Consider the following 23,979-nt stretch of genomic DNA (forward strand, 5'->3'; position numbering starts at 1 on the left):
CACTTCTGTAAAAGAAGGCTACAAAAGCAGTGAAATGGTTGCCCACTCTATTTCTGCAGAATATATGGATCTATAATCTAAGTCAATTTATAGGTCTTAAAAAATAAATAAATAAAAAAAAAATATTACAGTTCCTCCATTGTGGATTTTTTATTCTTTTTGCTGGTACAAAATTCCTACACCCATGGTTTCCTTCTCACTAAGAACAAGAAGTCAGCTGCAGGACTGCCCAGGGAAGTACATGTAGATGAGTCCCCATATCTGAAGGTCTTCAAAACCTGTGCAGATGGAGAGCTTAGTGACATGGTTTAATAGTGGTCTTGGCAGTGCTAGATTAAAGGTTGGACTAGATCATTTTAGAGGTCTTTTCCAACCTAAATGATGCTGTCATTCTATAACTGATAAATTAAGTTCTCCTATCCTAAAAGACTCTTCACAGTAGAAGTGAATTCATGGTCAACATTTCCAACCAGGACCAAGAATTCAGAAGTACAGGGATAATCCCTTGCCCTGTAAATTTACAGTCTGAATTTATGATTAAATAAATCAGAAACTATCAGAGAGTGGGGTAATGGGAAAAGGGGATGAAACAAAGTAATTAGAATAAATTGCAAAGAAAAGTGTCAGGATGAGCAGTAGCTATCTCTCATAGTTTTTTAGTTGTGTCAAAGATTTCACAAAGCACCGTCAGCATCTTTTGTTTATTTAACAAAAGCTATGGGGAAGAGAAGAGAAGAGAAGAGAAGAGAAGAGAAGAGAAGAGAAGAGAAGAGAAGAGAAGAGAAGAGAAGAGAAGAGAAGAGAAGAGAAGAGAAGAGAAGAGAAGAGAAGAGAAGAGAAGAGAAGAGAAGAGAAGAGAAGAGAAGAGAAGAGAAGAGAAGAGAAGAGAAGAGAAGAGAAGAGAAGAGAAGAGAAAGAGAAGAGAAGAGAAGAGAAGAGAAGAGAAGAGAAGAGAAGAGAAGAGAAGAGAAGAGAAGAGAAGAGAAGAGAAGAGAAGAGAAGAGAAGAGAAGAGAAGAGAAGAGAAGACCAAAACAAACTCTGACGCCACCTACCAGCTACCAGTGTCCTGAATCCTTGACAATTGTACTTCCAGTTACTGTAAAATATCTCCCATTTACAGATAGAGATCAATCCATCCAACTTCGTTCTCCTAGATAATTCTTTGATGCCTGTCATTAATCATCAGATATTCATGTCCTGAGCAAGGAAGAAGCAGTGTGATCATAATGCTTTGAAACACCTTAGGTACTCTTTCTCAGACTTATCTCATGGCCTCTTTATGGACAAGTAACAATTTGTACAGGCTGTCTGGGTACCTTGACTTTTCCCATACTAAGTACTTCAGCATTTTTGTGATTTGTTGCTATGGAGTTCAGTGAAAAATAAATTCATGGTGACTATTCAAGTTTTCTCTCAGAAGGTAAAGAAAGCCAACAGAAAGATCTTCTGAGATGCTTAGGAACAATTTAGTATATATTTACCTCAATACAGAAACTTCTTTGCCTCAACACTACAATTACAGCAGCTGTTAGTGTCATGAACCGAAATGAAAGCACTTTAGTTAAGATCAGCTTTTAGTTTTCTTCCAAACATGAAATGGCTGAATTACAAAAATTTCTATTTTATTTTTTTCAGTACATCTATCCTAAACTAAATGTCCCATTCTGTTCTTTCACAAAATGTTCTAGATGAACCATAGTTTCAAATTTTGTATTAGGAATGCATATACATATATAAAACAACAACATTTGGTTGTTTTTAGAGCATTTCAAATAAAATCTAATTGCTGAATAAATAAATAGATCAAAATAGCTTCAAATGCTGTGCACTTGCCAAAGCAGATATGTAAGAAAATGTCTAGTTCCCTATTCAAAAAGTGTAAAAGTATATTTAAGCTTAAAAATAAATAGTTTGCTTGTTAAAAATAAAAAATAAAAATAAAAAAAAATAAATAAAGGAGTGTGTATGCATTGAAGTTAACTTCTGTTTAAGTGTCATGCTGAATTGAGGCCTCAAGTAAGAAAAGATATCTTTAATTTATTCGAAGTATCAGGTAAATATAAAATTTCAGATTGAGACAAGTCATACAGTTGTCTTTGTTATCCCAGATATCAAGGTGTCTACAATACCTGCTCAGCACAGTACCGAGCAGTAAACAAAATCTTATTCATATTTGAGGTGAAATAGAAGACGCCTTGCTTACACAGAAGGTAGTCAAACCTCTCCCTGATATAGATGAAGAGGTCACTCACAGACTGGGAATTGTAAATAACTTTCTTTTTGTTCTGTCCCAAATGAAATCCACTTACTAGTTAGATGAAAAATGAATACGTGACCATGTACATACAACTTAACATCTGTGTGTTCTCTGTGAAATTAAACAACTACATGGCTATCATGCAGCATTTTTAATGCATGAAATGTGAAAAACATATTCAGTGCTTAAAATGCTCCTGAAGTCTAGGATGATCTCATAAAATGTTAATGTTATTTCTTTGTGATGTCCAGCTCTGATATAAGCCTTAAGAGCCTCAATGTTGATCTGGCTAAAAATGCCAGGGTTCACTTGCATTGTGAAGCTTTGAGCCTGAACAGTTTTGCCAGATGTCTCGTGGGAATTAACTTTTCTTTTATCATTTACAGAACTTCCTGTTACGGTGTTCCTGAGCTAGGGCTATGGAGGGAATAGTCATGACGTGAGGTTGTCAGCACTACTATCACCATGTGGAATTTGGAGACCTGGCGAATCTCAGCACTGAAAGGTGATGGGCAAAAATGTTAGTAAAATATTCTTTAAATCTGGGGGGAGGAGGGGGGGGAAGTACATTCATTTTTTATTTTTCTTTATTAAACAATATAGTTGCCTTAACTGATCCTTTCTTGTCTTATTTTAAAGACAGGTGATGTAATTGTTTTATTTATCCAATCTATATTCTTTTTGCAGACCTCTAATGTTTATACTAATCCCAAGGGCAAACTAGTAAGAATTTTATGTGCATGTTAGAAGAAGGAGAACTGTAGAATAAAAGAGCACCCCTGACTTTACAGTGGTAATTAACAGCATCTAAACCTTTCCTAGAGATAACAACTTCCCTTAAAATACTTATCTGACCCTTGTTTCTGCAGCAGCCTGAACAAAATCCCTGAAGGTCAGCAGAGTGACAGGCAGAAATAATGTTCTTCTTTGTAATGTGCTGAGGACAGAGATCCCAGCTCCTGGTGAAGGGCTTCAGACTGTCCTGAGATAATAGCAAATAATGGAAGAGAATTGCATGCACACACATATATTAGAATACCTACAGTTGCATTGTATATCTTGTATGTTTTATATACTTTGTACATTGTGAAGCTAATATTCCTAATTTTACTTTATTGAACAGTAAAGAACTTTTGAGTATTGGAGAGAATTATATATACTAATGAAAATAATGTCCAACAAAATGCAGAATATACCTTATTAGGGTTCATATCTTCTTTATGTGCCTAAAACCCATGAGATTTTAAAAACTCCTATATTAATTAAGGTATGATTTTTCCAAAGTAATGAAATCGTATAAAGGATTTGGTAGCAATGGAAAATTTTCACTGTGATTGGTCTAATAAACCTATGCCAACAGCTCCCCCTATGTACCACAGAAAGGATGCTAGCAAATGCAATGCCTGGAATAAGTATCCTAGGGAAAGATATTACTAAGGAAAAGAATGGTTTATGTGCCATTTAATCTGACTACATGGAGGATTAGGAAAGTTTCAATAAAAAGCATTAATTGGCACTACCTGAGTAATTATACTGATGGATTTTCCTGTTTAAAATGTCCTTGATTGTTTACTGTACGACTCTGGCTGATTCATTCACTTCTCTTCTTAATCACATTTTATATACATAGATTACTGTAATGCAGATAGTTCCTTGAGTACACAAAATAGAACAATGCAATAATAGGACAGTGACTAATATTACCTGTGTAAAGCTGGGAAATGGAAGGTGAGGTAGCAGGGAGGATTATCTTGATTGAGAGCTGCACATCTGTGTGAAAAAGAGTGACACACTATTAAAAGAAGAGCAGCATTTTCAGCTGGGGTGGGCACTACAGAAGAAATCAAGAGGTTTTGCTTCTCCTTTTAACTTGTTGCTTCCCTTCTGTGTGACAGCAGAAGGGCTCCTCATCTCCCTGTCTTTTGCCTCCCTCCCTCTCTCCCTTCCCTGTTTAGCTTGTGAAATTTCAAGGTGGATTTGATCTGTCATCATGGGCTGAAACACATCCATCACCATGGGCTGTGTCTGTTAAACATAATTTAACAGGTTATTGTGTGTCAGATGAATTGAGATTATGTCTTGCAGACCTTAAAAAAAATATGATTTTTTTTTCAACCTATTTCATAGCAGGTTATATGGGGTTGCATTAACTTCTCCATAAGCTGAAGCATGCTTACAGTCCTTGGTACTTAGCCGACACTCAGCCAAGCTGTTAAACTGCAGACGCTTGACTGTGACTGTAACCATGTGTGGTGCCTGCAGCATCCACCACAAATTTGTCTTGATAGATGCTTTTTGCCACCAGCTTCCTAAAACTAACAACGGAATTAGCGAGTACTCTTAGACCTGTATTCAGATCAATTCTACTAAGTACTTTTTACTTAATTAACAGAAAGTGATCTGCTTGTGAATCAGGGAGAAAACAAATGAAACAGCACACATAGAGAATAAGCAACACTTTTTTTTTTTTTTTTTTTTTAATTAGTAGATTCAGTTACTTATTGGACATTGGGAATGTCTGCTTGATAAAGAGTTTATCAAGTACATTAAGGAGTCAGAACACAAAATAATCAGCATGTAGATTTTTTTTTTTTTGTCATAGTGACCTAAATGTACACACCCTTATTTTTCTGCTGAAGTTTAAAACTTAGCCTCATTCTGAGAGAAAGAAAGGGAAGGGAAGGGAAGGGAAGGGAAGGGAAGGGAAGGGAAGGGAAGGGAAGGGAAGGGAAGGGAAGGGAAGGGAAGGGAAGGGAAGGGAAGGGAAGGGAAGGGAAGGGAAGGGAAGGGAAGGGAAGGGAAGGGAAGGGAAGGGAAGGGAAGGGAAGGGAAGGGAAGGGAAGGGAAGGGAAGGGAAGGGAAGGGAAGGGAAGGGAAGGGAAGGGAAGGGAAGGGAAGGGAAGGGCTGTATTTTTGTAATTATATTTTAGAAAAGTCACATGGGGTTCAACCAGAAGATTGCTTATCTGGTTGTGTTCACATATCAGTACAGAAAGTTTTCAGTGTGCATGTACTAGTATGGGTGGAAAAGGAAATGAACCAAAGCTCAAGGAACCTTCCAGAACAGCTGTTCCCACCTTTGCTCTGTATTCCCTAATGTGAGTGCTCTTCCTGTGAAGTTTTACTGTTCTCTGATTCAAAAGTAAAGCAGCATCCCCTTTGGGCAATACTCTCACCTTCTCCCAGAAGGATGCAAGAAGCAATCCAGCTACTCTATTTGATAATTGTGGTCTTTAATTTAGTGGCACCTAGCTGCTACAGTGGAAAACTTTTTTTTTTTTTTTCTACCCAGTAGCCATGTTTCTCAGAAAACTTACAGTTGAATCATAAAGTCAAAGATGAAACAAAATGTTCAGATCCCAGCTTCTGAAGGACGGAAGCATCAGTGGGTCCCAGACCACCACAGCACCATATATCAGATGCCCCCTCAATGAGAACTAAAATGATGGCAGTTTTCACTGCAGCCAAGCTTCTGGCCTCCAAAGCCCTCCTTCCCACCTGTCCTGCCCACACGTCTGATTTGGCTCTTTTCTAATCCCATGCTGAGTCCTATTCTCTTCAAAGAGGTGCCCCCTGTGTCACATACTCCCCCAAAATGCCATCTGTGTGGTTTCTTTCAGACCACTAATGCAAAGCTCTTGGATAGCTCCCTATTTACTTGCTTTGGAGCTGCACTTACAGGGCCCACCGCCTGAAACACTGCAATCAAGCTGACAACACAACCAATCAAGGTCTGACCTGCAGCCGTTTCCTAGGAAACCCAAGCCACTGCCACAGAAACAGATTGTATACAGTGGAAGGAAACATATATTTTTGGGGAAAAAAAGAAAAAAGAAAAAAGAAAAAAAGAAAAAAAAAAAACAACATTTTTTTTTCCCAGTACTCCTGAGTTATTACAAAGCACTTCTAAAATAATAGTAATGAAAAATACTCTTGTTAAGAAAGATTGAGTGATGATGGTCATATAAGTACTTAAAGTCAGGCAGAGAGCCTCAGAGAAAGACCTTGAACCAAGTCTGCTTGAGTGCCTGTTCCTGCTTTGCTACTGAATCACTTCATAACCCTTGCCAAGTTATTGCAAAAAGATTTCCAAGTCATTTAGTCCATAGTTCCAATGAACAATAAGTTCATATCAAAACAGCTTGAGTACCTGAAGAAGAAAACTTGGAAGAAAGCAACAACATTATCATGACCATACTGAAAACACTCAGAAAATTACTAACAGGCAAGGCCACCTCTCTTACATAATTAAAAAATTCCGCCACATTTTACAGCAATAAGTCTGCCTAAGAGGTGTATTTATGATTTAGAAAAGATTTAAATATTATTTCTACATAGTGGAAAACTTTATTGTATGCTGCAATTTATTTTTTTACTTGTAAATCAGGTAAATGGATATTTACTTGTGAATTAGTGTCCAGTTTCTTGAACACAGGCTGCATATAGGAATAATAGTATTCATTGTAAAATGGCTGGTAAGCATAACCAAAGTAGTGTGCTGAAAAGCAGGACCTCTCAGTTTTAAGAAGATTATAAAAACGTAATAAGGAAAACTTCCAACGATGTGTTTCACTGGTAATGAACATGAGAGAAACCTCTAGGGTACCTTTACTGTCCTGGGTATAGCCACTTACTTATAAGGTGCGATTCCCTTTATCTTAAACTCCATATGAATTTTGTTCTAAGAATGGCTTTTTGTCTCCATTGACTATTTAAAAAGCCCAGGGTGACTAGGTCAAAGGTGGATGTCTAATTCCAGTTCTCTACATTTAATGAGATGAATTCTACCCACCACTGACTATGGAAAAATGAATTAAAGAACAAGCAAAAACAAGCTCTTTCAGGGGTGTGTGTCTGTGTCTGTGTCTGTGTCTGTGTCTGTGTCTGTATGTATGTGTCGTGGGGGGGTTTCAGGGGAGATAGACTCTGGGAGAGAAGTGAGGCAGTTTGGCTGGGGGAATAAAAGTCTTCTGCAATGTTCTGCATCATAAAATACCATGAATACCATGGAGAACATGGGAAGCTCTGGGCATGCTAACTTTTGGTGGTGATTATGAGGAAGGAATCTAAGAGATGGACAGGAAAATGAGATGAGGACTTCCTCCTGTGTTCCTACCTAACTCATTTAACCCCAATGTAAGTGTTTCATTGTTACTCAGGGAACCCTACCCATAAGGCTGTGCAAGAAATGTATCCTAATTAGTTAAAACACAAAGCCAGAAATAAATATGAAGGTATAGAGGTAGGCATTGGAGGCAAAACTGATTAACTGACTTCAGCAACAGATTATTTACATTTTTTTGTTATATTGAAGGGAAATTTGTCTTTGATTTGTCAAACCAAGTTCACAAAAACCCTGCCTCAAATACACCAAAGTGTTGAAAGAACCTTAGGAAAAAGCCCAGTCAGTATTTCAGTATTTACATGTATATAACTTCAAAACTCTGAAGAGGATGAAAATTGTTGTTTTTCAAAAAAAGAAAAAAAAAGCATTTCTTCCTATCGTGAACACTCATTGCTCCTCCTTAAGTTCAGTTCTCTGCTAAGCACTTTCTGCTCAAAATTTCTCCCTGTTCTCTGGTGTTGTGTCTCTTCACAATTTCCTTCTATCCTGTATTGTGGCTATAGTGCTTAATGTGACAATTAATAAGAATTGTGAATCAAAGCTTCCAGCTATGATGAGACAGCAGACAGATTAATTAACAGGAAAAGAGGTTTTTGTGTGGAAGAGCAAAAGGAATCTCAGGCTGCTCACAGTAATGCTAAGAAGAAGTTAGTTTTAACAAGCATATTCCTGAGTTTTTTGTAGAATTCTTCACAAACCTCTTCATGTGATAGTTTCATTTTACAATGGCCATGAAATACATCAGATGCATCCAGAGAAGTTAGATCAGTCTTGAGACTGTTGAGTCTTCAGTTACATGTTGTGTGTCTTAACCCAAATCCTTTGAGACTCATGACACACTTCCTTTAGCAATATATCATTCTCAGGCTCCAAGCCCCTGTTTCCCCCACCACCAGCAGCTTTTTTTTTTTTTTTTTTTTTCCTTTGTTTCTTTTCTCGATTAACTTTACTCCTCTTGACCTTTTTGGTGGGATGCCGTGCCTTTATTTTTATCCCTGGTGTCAACAGTACACCATCATGCATTGCTTTGCTTCAAATAGAAGACTTCATGCTGTGAATCTCATGCAATGAAAACTCATTATTCTCCTTATGTGGAGTATGAAATTACTTAAAATATAATCTCTCTATGCCCATAATTTGAAGTCAAGCACGTTGTTCAGACAGAACCGTAGGCAATGTGTTTTTGGTCCCTAGTGGCTGAGGAATAAGAAAGTATTCAACTGCACCATAATTAGTGTAATCAACATGCTATGGATTCTTTTTTAAATCAAGAGGCAGACACAAGTTGTTTTTTATGGACTAGAAACACTTAATTCAAATTTCAGTTGTGTCAATCTTTGTAGTAGCTGTTTAAGCACGTGTCTCCTCATATGCGGTTTAACAGAGTCTTCTCACTTTACATACTTCATTTTTAGAAAATTATTGATAATGTCCACTGCCTTTTCCCACTCTAAACAAAAATAGCTCTCTTCCAAGCTATCATTTAACAGTCAATACCTAAAAGTCAGGTGATGGATGCTTAGTGGTAGTTGAACAGCACCACCAACCTGTATTGCAGGACCAAGGGCTGCTAAGAATGTTTCCCATCTGTCTGGCAGGAAAAAAAAAAATAATAATAATAATAAATATATATATATATATAAAATAAAGGTACAGCACAAGCTGGACAGACTCCTGTATTTTACTAGAAAAAGGTGCTTTGAACTTCCAATGGTTTCTGACTCTTTCAGTACTCCTCAATACCTCTTAGGATCAGGTTGTAGTATTAGTTTTTGTCTAAAAGGGAAGGAGGACCTAGAATTCATTTTTGTGTCTGTATAGCTAAAAGCTGAGACTCAGTTTCCTCTTCCTTCCAACATCTCACATTAGCACTTAGAAAATCTCTAAAAACAATGATTTTTCCTATGAACAAGAAGATTTAGGTGGATACATGTATCATCCAAACTAAGTAGAGTTCAACACTAACCAGGTACCTTAGATCTGGATATTTTCCAGGTCTCGCAGCTCTAGATCTATTGTCACTATACCTGAATGCCATTTGGACACTGGGCTGTTCTACGCTTCATTTCCTTGACAGCATCACAACAATCAGGAAGATAGCATATCCAGGCCAATAGGACTGATTAGCTCACAAAAATCAGCAGTGCTTATGGCTGCTTCATTTTTAAAATCACACAGAGAAAACAGAAGAGATGGAGCTTCCAATCCCCCTTTTTTAATATTGTGTTCTGAGCACTAAACCACTCTGTGTCTCTGCTTAGAAAGAATGAAAAAACTCATGGGCCAAAGAAGACACAAAGTCACTGTGCTCTCATTAAGATACAAATGACACAGAAAAAGTCTTAAATTTTTGTCATGCCTTTTTTATAATCAATCTGTAGAACCACTGGATGAAAATGGAAAACAGACACAGAAGGAGGCAGTTCAAACAAGGGCACCCCATTATACATGATTATGCCACAAAGTAATGCTAATTCTTTCTCCTTCAACAAACACACACATACATCTTGCTTTTCTCTCTTCAATAGAGTTGCAAACTTAGGAGGAGGAATTGGGAGTGATCACAGATAGCTTAGTCTCTTCATGTTTTAGCAAATGTAGGAGCATTTGGGGAATATGTCCTCCTGTCTCTTTTGAGGACAGTGCTTTAACCAGGGGACAAATGAAACATTTGAAGTGACTGAGTCCTTCTTCTGTAGCTGTGTTGTAAAAAGCATCTATTCCAGGTTCCGTCCAAGTTACATAAAGATGCTTCTTTGGAGACCTGACTGAGAAGGGCGTGCTGTACTCAGAGCTGAAGTTCAGACACAACCTCCATATGTAATACGTATATTAGCTGACTCTACATAGGCCTTTATTCAATACCTTCTGTCTGAGGTATGTGGCTTTTACCCAGCATTAAACAAGTTCACATGTCATTTTGATCTTGGATGCTAGTTTTTTAATCTGGAAACCCTTAAAGTTAGCCAGCATAGACTGCAAACTTTGTTGGACCTACCCCTTAATTTGTCAGGTGCTAACTGAAAAGCAGGGACAATTAGTATTTCCCAAGCCTTCAGAAAACTGTGAAAATAGTTATATTAGAGAGAATTGTTCAGAGTCTGAGATGACAAATAGGACTGCATGGAAAGTAATTATTCTTCTGTCTTGCTAAAATTCTGGACAATTCAAAAGTATGTCTACTCTGCACTGAAACAAAACAAAACAAACAAACAAACAAACAAAAACAGGAGAGAGATCAGTCTCTCATCAGTCAGGTTAAGGCACTCACCAGGACTTGGCTCTAGTGTTACACCCACAGTCTGAGTCAGTCAGAAACAGATCTTGCACTTTATTTGCCCCTACAAGTGCTCTGGTCATGAATATTAACTATTGTAGAATGAGTCTCTTTTCAGTCTACCATAGACCTGTGACATATTTCCTGTTGAGATTGTTTTGATCACTTCTGAGAGAAGCTGGGTTGTGCACAGCAGAATTTTAATGAACACTTCACTGAACAACTTGCCAATGAGCTCTAGGGATAGGAGCCTGTCTGAAGCATTTTGCATTCCTAAAGATAGCTCTACTTTGAGAAATATTTCTCTTTAAATGCAGGCATTATTTTATAGAATTCCATTTGTCCCTAAAACCAGAACAAACTTTCTTAAGAGTGCCCACCATGTCTACCAAAGTATGCATTTACCAGCATGGAAGAAAAAGCTTAACATTAATTTCAGTTTTCTCATTACCTCTGTCTTTCTTGGAGAGACATCTTAACTAGACATATTAAACATAGTTAAGAATTATTGACTGTGCTGGTATTCAGTTTCTATATATGTTTAGAAAGAGAAACAAGTACAGATTTGACCAAATTTGATGGGAAACAAAATAGTAATGGTCATTATGCCTCCAAGTCATTTCACTCAAGCTGGTGCTCAACACACTGGACAACACTGTTTTTCTTAAAAAAAAAATATATTGATTTCATACTGTGTGATTTTTTTTTTTTTTTTTGGAATGTATTGCTTAGAATTTTTCCCAGCATATTTACTGTTATTATGCTCTTACCTGTTCTTAATCTGTTTTGCCATTTCTGATAACCTTGATATTCCCCCATGTTTAATGCTCCTCTCCACTCTGCTGCTTGATTGTATGGGGGTGTTATCACTGCTGATTGACTAGTGGTGCCTTTCTCTTAGTGTGGATGGGGGGGTTAAACTGTTGAAAAGAAAGATTAGATGCAGGTTTATGGCTAGTAACTCAGCACTTGAATGAGTTATGTCATAGTAATTAGACACTGGCAAGTTCTAAGTAATGCCATTGCATAGTTAAAATAATGGTTTAAAATCCAAATGTGTTCTTTGTATGATGTGGTTGTTTCCAACAGATTTTATTTATTTATTTATTTATTTATTTATTTATTTATTTCCAGTTCTCCTCTCAGAATTCAAAATCTCCCTTCTTGGAAAACAAATTGTTCTGGTTTCTGTTTACCACTGATTGTGTCCTAGTTGCTACAAAAATCCTTTGCAGGTTTGTCTAATCACAGGCTTCTTTCTTTCTTTTCATGATAAATTCTTATGCATGGTATCTGACCTGCTTAAAGAAAAATCACCACATAACCTGCAAACTGGCTTGACTACCTTTGACACTAGACAGCTATCATATTGATTTTTTGAAATGGTTATTCACATACAAATCTTAACAGTCTGGCATCTGCGTGTCTATCGGACATTTCTGGTAGCCTATGCTTCTGTGAATGCCCTTAGGTCAACGAACAAACTGCCTCTGTCAATTGTATCCATTTGGTCAACATCTCTAGGGGGTAAAGAGGAATCACAGCTACAGACCAAAGGTTAGGAAAATTCATTAGAAAAAAAAAAATAATTAATCCCTCTGTTCCTAAATATTGGTCCAACAAAGATATTTAATTACGTCCTGATATTTACTTATATCCTCTTATTAAGGTATGCTTTTATCACCTTCTGGTAGATTGGAATCAAATACAGTTTGAATTCAGACTTTAAGGTTAAATATAAATAAAATAAAAAAGGAGAGAATAGTTTCCAGATTGTGTTTTGGAAATTATTGTGACAATATTTAAACAGAAATATTGTAATGATTTTAAGCAGAGCTATCAATTAATTAATTAATTAATTTTTATAATGGGGAAGTTTGAATTTATATCTAGTAGTGACTTATGAATACTTCTTTATCAGCTGGAATAGGATATCTGTGCACGTAAATTTGCCCAAGTCCACAGCTACTGTGTACAACTTTGTGGCTACTCCTAAGCATTTTAAAGATAATTGCGTTTTTATTAGGAAAAAAATGCCTAAAAAGGTACTGCCAAGCTTTGCAACTCAATTTATATTTTTATCTCTACTAAATAAATCCTTTGTGAAATTCTGAACAGATTAACCAAAGAAAATTTTGCAAGATTTAAAAAAATCTCCCCAAGAGACCTCTGTCCTCTTGCTACTCTCCTCTTCTATGTCTTGCTCTTCCCAAAATGTTAATGAGTGTCTTTCTTAATACATAGTTTATTGCAATCTTTATCTCCCCCATATGTCCTTTATGATAAGAAAGTAAGTGTAAACAGCAAGAGAACAGAATCTGAAAATTCTTGAGGTTAATGCCACCATTTATTCAAACATAACTTACCAGTGACTGTAGCATGCAGTTGTTTCATGAAATGTCTAATCACTTTCACTCAGGAAACAAACATCAAATCTTTCTTCTGCAGTAGGCCTTTAACTGTTGAATGACTGTCTCAGGAAAGTGCAGGTGGAGATATCTGTGTGGAGATGAAGGACATCAAAATAAATGCCAATATCTGATAAAGATGTCTTACCCTTTATTAAAAGTATGAAGGTCTGAAAGATGTTCGTAATCAGATAGACTGGGGTTACATTTTTTTGCTTTGTTTATTTCTCCCCCTAGAATTATGTTTCCATTATTAAATTTCTCATAGAGAGTGAGTGAGATATGACATTACTTATATGACAATATCTTTTCAATAGCATTGTGGGGGTGCAATGATTTATTGTATTATAGATCCCTTGGGATCCAGGAAACTGATGTTTATGTCTGCCACTTGTCTATTGGCAAATTACCCTTGTTTCTGCTTTTCAGTTGCTTTCACCTTCAAAATGGAGAGAAAGATGTTGCTTCCTTTTTAAGATGACCTAAAGTTTTCTGGTAGCTCACTATTACTTAGCCTCTTAACATTTCCAAAAATCCTGATGTCTTTGTTGAAATTAAAAAATTAACAAATTAACTCATCTTTAAAAATTCTGAATTAATTGTCTCCTCAGTTTATTATTTCCATGTATTGGACAGGCTTGTGTTACTTTCCTCAATACAAGAATGGTCCCATAAAACAACTTTTTAAAAGCATCTAAGAAATAGGGCACTGATGTTTTCACTTTTAACTGCATAAATCTCTTCAGCTTCTTAAAAGCATCTGTGTGTACTCCAGCAGATGATTCTGACATTGTTGTATTTCCCATGATTGTTATTATGGCACGTTTCCAGCTGGTTCCTGTCTAGAATATAATATGAATGCAAAGAGTAGAGTTAGTACACTTATAGCATCACTTATTCTTGGAAGATAACTCTTTATAACTTAGTTTTGACCCAATAATTTTGTTAGACATTTAAAAAAAAAAAAAAAAAAAAGGGTTCATCCTCCTGCAAACAGCATGCATTTCATGAAAAAAAATAAATGCCTAAACTACTTTTTTGTTCTTTGCTTTTTATTTTTCTTCCACTTAGGTCTGGAAAGAGGTTGTCTGACATCTATTAACTGGTACAAGGTTTATGGGATGTTAGCATCCATTACATTATTTTTCAGCTTATCAGAGCTTAAATTCTGCAAAAGTCAAAAAGAGACCAAGAAGAAACAAAAATAATGAAGAAAGTACATATTCTGTAAAGCTCCTTGGGACAAATTGTTCTTTCTATAAGACAAGTTTTGTTTTTGTCTATTTCTGATTTTCACCAATAAAACATAAGTAATAAGAAATTTATCTGAAACTCATATAGCTTAGGGACTCCAGTGAGTAATATCTGCAAAATGAAGATGTTTCAAAGGTGTATGCTTGCCGTATAAGTCCAGAGTATCTTCTGTAGATCCCAGTGCCTACTAATGCAATTGTTGCTGGCTAGAATCATTCCTTGAAGGTTGTTTTGTAACCTGGATGAAATGAATTGATCACCCAATGGCAATTACTTCACTAGCTGCTCTCTCCATTATATAAAGTCATGCTGGTAATCTTTTGGAGCACCTTTGACACCTCAGAGGCAATATGTGCATGACAGACTCTTTTACAGTTCCACAGCAAGTTTCTTTCCAATTATATTAACATGCAGCAACCAGAAGGTAGCCTGCACTGCTCTTCCTTACGCCTTGTTTGCTCTTGGGATGGTAAAGCATTGGATGCAGAGTATTTGTATCTATTCTATTAAATTTAAACATTCTACAACACTGAGACTACCCATGCCACATCTTACATTCACCATGTTAACTCTTTCTTTCCCTAAGGACTGCACATTTCCTTTCCAGTTGTCTATTGGAAATAAACCCTTGTGCATGCTGGATCTCAATCTGTGTCTAGAAAATGCTAGGAGGTATTTGTTTGCTCTCATGGAAACAGGAATAGCTCTAACAAGCTAGTAGGATGAGGAATATTTTCTGGTATAATTTAATTTACTAATATTGATGGAGACATCTTGATCCTGCAGCACTCCTGAATATAAGTAAAAGCCCATTCTGAACACATCATTGGATGATAATGCCCAAGGATGTTCCAATATTATCCATAAAATCACAATACTTGCACTGACTTGTTTGTGCAACATTTGAAGTTTTTGTGTCTCTTTGATTAAAAATGTTGACCTCAGCTTTGTAACAAAACTTAAGAGAAGGTCAAAGAAGAAAATAAATTACTGGTCTAAGAGTATAGGACTTGTGACATTGCAAATACTCCCTTGTTAGATTAAATTTATTTATGCTTGCATTTGGCTATGTCACTCTTATTCTTGTCTACAGTAACAGACAAGATATGAAGTAAAATGAACACTGGTCTCTCTTTTTATGACAGAACAGATGATGCATTGATCTGATATGTGTAAAGTGTAAAATGCACATCCTTGGAGTGTCAAAAGCCTACTTCAGGTAAGAGCTGGAGGATGTTTCTAAATTTGACTCTATTTGCCCAAGTTCTCTCCAGTTGTAATGTGAGATAAACCTGTCCCAAAGAAGTGCCTCTCCTAACAGCAAACATGCTTTCCAGACTGGCAATAAAAATCCACCTAATCAGACAAAACTGCCAGATCAAGCAATGAAAAAAAAAAATATATATATATATATAATTGTAATTATATATATATATATATAAAAGTGAGCCATTTTACCATCTTAGAGATCCACATTACCTAGTGTGACAGTTATGATCAGTAGTTAAAAGAGAAACAAAACAAGAAATGGCCAAATTAAATGGCAAAAAAATAAAAAGGTTAAAAAAAATCATTTATGAAGCAGACAGATAATTTCAAAAAGCTTTCATACTAGGAATAGGGCACCATTACAATGAGAAAACCTTTAATTATGTTGTAAAGGTCTGATATTCCACTGAAATGTCATTTCAAAATAAACTTCTAACAGTTAATTATCAGTGATATTTAACTTGTGGGAAAATTAAATATCACCACATACTCCTGCGATCATTTTATTGCTTTTGTAGACATTTTAATATTTTAATGGTTTCCAAGTAACAATGAAAAAGGCATGCCACCAAGTATGTTTTCTTGGCTTTCTGTGGATAACCATATAACCTTTTCTTTGTCTTCTTCATACAAAACAGACCTCCAAGTCAGTGAGGGACAGGACTAAGGGAAAACGTTTTGGGAATAAAAATGGGAATAAACATTGCTGCAATTCCCTTAGCTAGCACAATTCCTGGGAAAGAATTTTTATTAACTGCTAGAACTAGAAATACAATGCTGAATGGGCAAATATTGAAGCCCTGTTAGCATTCAGCTGGCAAATCAGATGAATGTGCAGTGTTCCAGTTAGTGACCTATGTATTATCCAAAGCTTATAAAATGTACACTGCGATTGGACTGGGATGTATGCAGTGACCCCGATCATGCTCAGACTGGAAGACTGGAAAAGGAAATCTCCTGTGCTGTTGTTGTATAAATCAATACTATACGAGTGAAAGAACTGAGATTGCCAGGAAAAGGTATGCATTTTAACACCAGAAGAGACTATAATGTGAATGACTATTCAACCAGTTATTCTGATTGAATTGGCTGTAGAAATGGATAAGTCCAACTAACAGCGACTGGCTGTTAGTTGCACATCCTTCTTCAGGGTGAGCCAATGAAGATATGAGTCATTATGCTATTTAGCTCAAGAGGGCTGATTTCTGTCACAATGCAACATTTAATTGCTTACATTTAGCAGCAGCTTTCAGTTTGCAGTTCAGTTCCCAATATATTGCTGCCAAATGTTCCCAAATAAATAATATCATATATCTTAAAATATTCAAATCATCCTGAGTTTAGTATTATATATATGTATGTGTATATAAGCATATATTTTTTTCTTGTAATTGTAAGAGACACATAAGTCTTACTAATACATTGAACATTACCTAAGATTCAAACTCAAACACCCATTCTACATAAGCAGGGGCTTTACCTAAAGTATTTTGTAAAATATGGTGAAAATTCTGGAAACTGAAGGTATTGGATTTTTGGCAAAGTCACCAACCTTCTGTATGAAATCATGAAACTGATGGTTTTACTTGCACCTGTAAATTAACCTACATGCTAATTGGTCCTCAGAGATATTACAAGACTGAATCTTTTAATGGTAGCAGGAAATCCGTCCAACATTTCTTCAGTGTGAGAGAAAAGCAAAATGTCTCTTAGAACTTATAAGACCTTGGTTGAGTCTTTCAACATGTAACAGACCTAAGCATTGTTCAACATATTCTGAGGTCATATTTTTTAATTACTTAAATATCTCCTAAATTTTGTGTACTAGGTCCTGTTGTGTAAACCAACAACTTCCAAATGGTTATTGTCCTAATAAAGTACAAAAAATTTGATGCTGTTAGATACAAGGTGCACAGTGTTGACTTCTAGACTGTAAGCGTGGCCACTTCAGAGAGAAATAATGTTACCAATGGGATTTGTACATATGCACACATAAAGTTTTACAGAATACAAAAGAGATTGCTTTAGTAAGTATTTTATCTTCCTTGGTGATACCTCATAGTAAACCTTCTTTATGTTCACATGATCACAGGTCTGTGTAAAATCTGATTCCATCAAAGCAGCTGGAGGCATATCAACAGACTTTGCTCTCCAGCAGGTAACATCACTGTCATTTTAAAGGATTATTTGAGAGTTTGTCTATTAAAATGAAGATTCGGGCAAAACATATTGCTAGACCATTTTTTCTTTCTCCAATAACGAGAACAAGTTAGTGTCTGGTGGTTTGCTAGGATAATCACAGCCTTTTCTCACTCTTTTGCTTAGATACAGATCCAGTTAGATGTTAAGGATCTGACTGCCTTAGGTGTTCATTGGTTTGAATAGTTTCTACCCCGGCTGTGTCTCCCTTACTTTCCCAGAGGCACTCAGTAGCATCCCCTTTCCTCAAAACAAACAAACAAATAAACAAACAAATACTGTTTGTCCTTGACTTTAACTGCCAAGTCTTAGTGCTAGGACCGATATTGTGATGGTGTAAACAGCAGTTCAATTGACCATTGTGGATTTATGTCTGCTAAGAGTTTGTTTTACAGTTATTTATCAAACACAAGTGCAGTGCTTTGTTTTGGGGGTGACAGTCCACGGTGGAGATGAGAACGGTACTGCTACTTAAAAAAAGTCATCTTTGCTACTGCACTGCATGGTTACCTCAACAGAAAATGGTATTTAACATTCAAGTTTGCAAAGATATATATGGCTATATAAACTATCGGTGACTGAGGTTTATAAATTTCTTTCTGCAATATCTTTTTTAAAAAAAAAAAAAAAAAACTCTTTTACCTTAGCAAAAGTCTGTTAAAACTCCAAATTATTACAGATTCACATCTCATGCTTTTAGTTATTCATGTCCCCAGATAAGATTCTCTTGCAAATATAATGAGCAGCACAATTAGATCTGAAAGATGGGGGAGAGACAGGCACTTACTAATGCATGGAGATGTTTCTGAGTGTTTTGAACTAACTAAATTTTTTTTTCAATCAAGGTCAACCAGCTTAAATTTCCAAAGTATGTGAATATCCAAAGAAAATAAACAGTTCTAATCCATTTTGATATATTTTTTTCCAAGCATTAACCCCACCCTCACTCTCCCCCAAGAAGTGTTGGATATTAACTAGATATTTTAAGAATAATAAATCAAAGCTCAAATTAAAATAAAGAATCACCTGTTTACTAAAGTAAAAACTAAATTGTTGCATAGAGAACACTTTTATGACATCTATAAGAATATTTTTTTCTTTTACAAAATAGAAATAGTGCTGTTTGTGTGTTGTTAAATGTATAACAAATGGGACACGCAGCATTAAGAAAATTCCAGAACATTTAAGATTATATGTTGCCTAAAACTCCATCTCTGGTGTTGGTGAAAAAGAAACAATAAAAATCAACATAATTTCCATTAAAATAATCTTCCTTGACCTTGGATGCTGAGTGAGTGGCAGCGAATGAGTCAAACCATAATATCTAGATAGTAGATAATTATGCTGGGGGTGATTCTCAGATGTCTGAAGTCTTTGGAAGTCCCACTGTCTCATGGAGAGCACTTTAATTCAGAGCAACAAGAAGCTTTATGTACACAATTGCCATCTCTTCCACTGTTGCTGTCATCCCTGGAGTAACATTTACAGGAAATAGTAGAAAGAAAACATATATGGTGGCTCAGAACAGAAACCATAAAGTGAAAATTTTTAGCATGAGCCAGGCAGAACAAAAAACGTGATCAAAACGATCCATTCTATATTCAAAATTTTGGGCTGAATTTAAGATGTTTTTACACCTTCTTTATGTTTCCTCTATGGACTTTTGTCTTCAAGCTTTTTTTTTTTTTATTATTATTACTATTTTATTTTATTTTATTTTATTTTATTTTATTTTATTTTATTTATTTTATTTTATTATTTTATTTTTAGTATGATACTAAAGAACATGATGGAACTTATATGGAGTTTATTACTGGTAAGTTCATTTATTTCACAGTAACAGTAGAATAGTATGAAAAATACTAATTGTCCAGTGCAGCAAGCATGGTCCCTCTTTCTTCCGGCCCATCTAAAATGATGTTCTTAGTTTAGTCTGTTACTTGGGAAACCTTGAGAGGGACTCTCTATCAGGGAGTAATGGCTTTAAACTAAAACAGGGTAGATTTAGGAATATGTATACAATATAAGGAAGAAATATTTTACTCTGAGGGTGGTGAGACAGGGTGCCCAGAAGTGCCTGCCCCATCCCTGGAAGTGTTCAAGGCCAGGATGGATGGGGCTTTGGGCAGCCTGGGCTGGTGTAAGATGCCCATGGAATTAAATGATGCTTAAGGGTTCCTTCCAACCCAAACCATTCCATGATTCTATGAAATAATAAATGTACCCAGAACAGCTGCTCTCAGAGAATAATAACCTAGTAACCTAAAATGAAGGAGAAAAATGTCTGCTGCCACTGAAAACTCTATATGTAGTCCTTTTTCTTTGTAAAATGTACATGCAATATCAGTGGAGACCATAAATCCACGTGCATGCATACATGTGAATGAACAGACACACAGAAGAGTTCAGGGAACTTACATCCATTTATACAATGTGTGGATTTCTCTACATATGCAGCAATGCTACCTCACACCACTCCCACGAATTCTGTCAGCAACATACAACATGGTTTTAATGTAAAGAGAAGTAAGTGCTATTAATATAGAAAAAAATACTGAAGGAATTAAGTGGATTGATTAGATTTTATTTTACTTTATTTTATTTTACTTTATTTTATTTTACTTTATTTTATTTTATTTTATTTTATTTTATTTTATTTTATTTTATTTTATTTTATTTTATTTTATTTTATTTTATTTTGTTTTGTTTTGTTTTATTTTATTTTATTTTATTTTATTTTATTTTATTTTTATTTTTTCCAAAAGCTGTCAAATGAAAGGCTGAAGTAAAAGAAGCAGCTGGTTGCTTGAGAAACTTGGGCAGCACTTTGGCCAGGCATGAATACTGAGTAAAACTAGTTAACAGACGAAAGGGCTAATGGAAACAATATTGGAAAAAGCTAGCAAGTATTTAGGAAAAAAAAAAAAAAAAAAAAAAAAAAAAGTAGGTATAACTGCAAGACTCAATGGACATGAAAGAACTCGTTTGACTTTTTGTCCTCTATCTGCTAGTATGAACTCACATGTACAATATAGGTTGCCATTTCCAGCACAGGTTTTGTGGTTCTAACCTTCTGGCAAGCATGTAAAAAATCCATTAAAGTGAGAGCCAAACTTCTGTCAACAACCTAAGGAGAAGGATATAGCTCTGGCTTCTATAATTTTGCATACAACCCAGATGGAAGTACAAGCACTTCTATGTTGAAGTGCCAAATAACTCTCCCAAGGCTTATATTATCTTTTCTTCGTTTTGCCTCAGAACAACTTCCATGCTTCTGGGGACTCCGCAGCTGTGTGCACTCTAGCGAAAGACTATGTGTTGCAAGCCAAGTCCTGTGTATTTGCTTTCTAGCTTCTGTAACAAGGCTTCCCCTCCCTGTCAGTCCCATTAGGGACTGTTCAACCAGGAAATGCAGCTGCAGATTCTTCACAGTTTCTTTAGAAGAATTTTTAAAGAAAAATTCTCTCATTTTCTTGAAGCAAACTACATTGCAAGCAAAAGTAAACACAAAAGCAATGATGCCATAACTACTTAGAAGAAAGGTGAGGAAAACAATATGAGGAGGTTGTAAGGGGGAATTGAAATTTGGTAGAGTTAATAGGTTTTAAAGATAAATCTTTGCTTTAATTATGTTATTTTAACCTTGCTGTTGGCTTTCTTTGTTTTGAAGAATGTAAAGCTTGAGCTTCATGTTGATATAAATCAGAGGATTAAGGAGAAAAAAAAAATATAGAAAAATTCCTAAACAAAATCATCTATGTCAAATGCAGGTATTCCTAGAAATAATTTATTTAATTATAGTCTAAGTGATATTGGTTAGTATTATCCCTTACTTCCTCATAAATCAAAATGTTGTTTGATAAAAGAGGTATCCAAGGAGGAGACCAAATAAGGTCTCCATCAACTAAATCCTTCTTATTTTGATTCTAGGATATGCCTTTTGCCATGACTAAATAGTAATAAATATATTCTTCCTATCTGGAAAATATGATGACTGAGCTGGTACGATTCAAGGTATGGATTAAAACAAGAAACATTACAGAAGCAGTGATAGACCAGGCAGAAGTAAAAAGATTCTTGTTTGTAACTGAATCTGTAATAGGAAGAATTTTCTTCTATATCAATTAATTTTATGTGCTGGGCTGAATGTCCCTTTCTCTTCCTGCATTCAAAATCAAAATCTTAATCTCCTTCAAATGGATGACATCTGGCTTAAAAAAAAAAAAAAAACAAACAACAAACAAACAAACAAACAAACAAAAAAGCCTCTAAATATCACTGACTTACATGTAGAGAAAAAGACAATCGGTAAGCTTTGTTTGTGAACACTTTGATATTATACAGACTTTCCCCTTTCCTCCTAGTGTTTTTAGTTCTAGAATAATCACTTTTCTGTCCTGCTATTCTATGGTCATTCTGGCGAAACTGTAGTTCCTCAAAAGACTTAGCTATAGGGAACTCTTCACACCTTGGAATGAAAGGGTTTTAGATATCTCGTTTTTAGATATCTCGTTTTGCATTTTTAGATATCTCGTTTTGCTCTCATGTCAGAGAAAGAAGATAACTTGGGTTCTTCTTTGCAGAGAGGCCTGTAGTTCTTCCTAATATGAAGACATCATTTGCCGCTTTGGGATTTTCATCTGTCCTCCATCCAGTCTGCCTATAAGCTTTTGATAAAAAAAGCTTTTTGCTCTGGATTACAGTTTAGGCCCTGGAGAATATCTTGAATTCAGAGAATAACTAAGATCACTTTCCAGTGGTACATTGTAGTTCTAGCAGTAGTGATGCTAAACAAAAAAAACAGTAGTCTATCTTACCATTATTTTCTTCTATTCCCTTACACTAGTTTCATAGTGTGTCTAGTGTCATTTTAAGCTGGAGATAAAAGAACACATACTTTTGTCTGTTTATTTATTTGCTTATTCATTTATTCATTTTCCAGACGTAAAAATAAATTCATTACAACTGTAAAGTTCTAATGTAATGATCAAGGTTATTAACAAAACAGGCAACTGAAAGATGTCTTGTCCATGCATCCTCACATGGAGAAGAGAGCAGCTTGTTTTGATAATTGTTGATTACACCAAATTGCATTGATTGCTAAGGCATACATGGGATTTCATTTTGCATCATTCAGAACAGTTTGAAATACCCTGAAGAACAGTTAATTTGAAATGTGACATATAATTCTAAATAATGTTCCCTTAATGATACATGTAGTTTTTACAGTTAAATTATTTAGTTATCAGGAAAAAAAAAGTAAGGGAATCGCAGGATTTTTTTTTTTTTCTTTATTCTAACCTGACTACATTTATATGTAAGGCTCTATTATTTGTACCTATCTCTAGCAGCTGTTGTTTTCAGAACCACAAGCTGTGAGTAATAGGTGTCTAAGATCAGAATCACTGTGCTTTTTCCTTCCCATTTTTGTGCCTACTTTTGCCAAAGATTTTTATTTTTTTTTAATTTTTATTTTTATTTTTAGAATCTGATGACTGACAACCTTAGTGATTTCTCTAAGTGGCTATATATCTTTATATCTTACATGTGGATTTTTAAATTTTAATCCTAATTCATATTTGAAAGTTTCCTATTTGATTCATGCACGTGGTCAGTAATGAGAGAGATGTGCCTTCAATACAACCCATCATTTATGAAGAACATTCCTGAACACTTCAACTTTTCAGTTATATCCAAGCTGGTCGTCTTCTGTGACTTATTGCTAACTGACTACAGGGTTTGTGACTAGCTGCCACGGTGACCTGAAGGAATAAACGTCAAATCTCCAAAAGGAATGCACTCTTCTACTACCTGACTGCTGCATGCACACTCATGCAGCATTGTCACTTCACCATGTTAAGGTCTTTTATATATATATAAAAGAGGAAAGGAAAGGAAAGGAAAGGAAAGGAAAGGAAAGGAAAGGAAAGGAAAGGAAAGGAAAGGAAAGGAAAGGAAAGGAAAGGAAAGGAAAGGAAAGGAAAGGAAAGGAAAGGAAAGGAAAGGAAAGGAAAGGAAAGGAAAGGAAAGGAAAGGAAAGGAAAGGAAAGGAAAGGAAAGGAAAGGAAAGGAAAGGAAAGGAAAGGAAAGGATAAAAGAGGGGGAGGGAATCATCCAAAAGATTAAGACATCACAGAACATGAATAACCAGTATATATATATATGTTCCAGAACCCAGTGACCAATAA

At 35.5% G+C, this 23,979-nt stretch overlaps 1 long non-coding RNA gene across 1 annotated transcript; it reads right to left on the reverse strand.

Moving 5' to 3' along the window:
- Positions 1-1,065: 1,065 nt before the first annotated feature.
- Positions 1,066-13,101, reverse strand: LOC311430292. The gene is made up of 5 exons (XR_014688673.1): positions 13,028-13,101; positions 11,432-11,581; positions 3,964-4,029; positions 3,115-3,241; positions 1,066-1,199 (listed from the first exon to the last, which is right to left on the reverse strand). It is a non-coding gene; the product is annotated as an uncharacterized lncRNA (long non-coding RNA).
- Between the last annotated feature and the right edge of the window lie 10,878 nt (positions 13,102-23,979).

Source organism: Aythya ferina, assembly GCF_964211825.1.
Source record: "Aythya ferina genome assembly, chromosome: 1".
Classification (NCBI taxonomy): domain Eukaryota; kingdom Metazoa; phylum Chordata; class Aves; order Anseriformes; family Anatidae; genus Aythya; species Aythya ferina.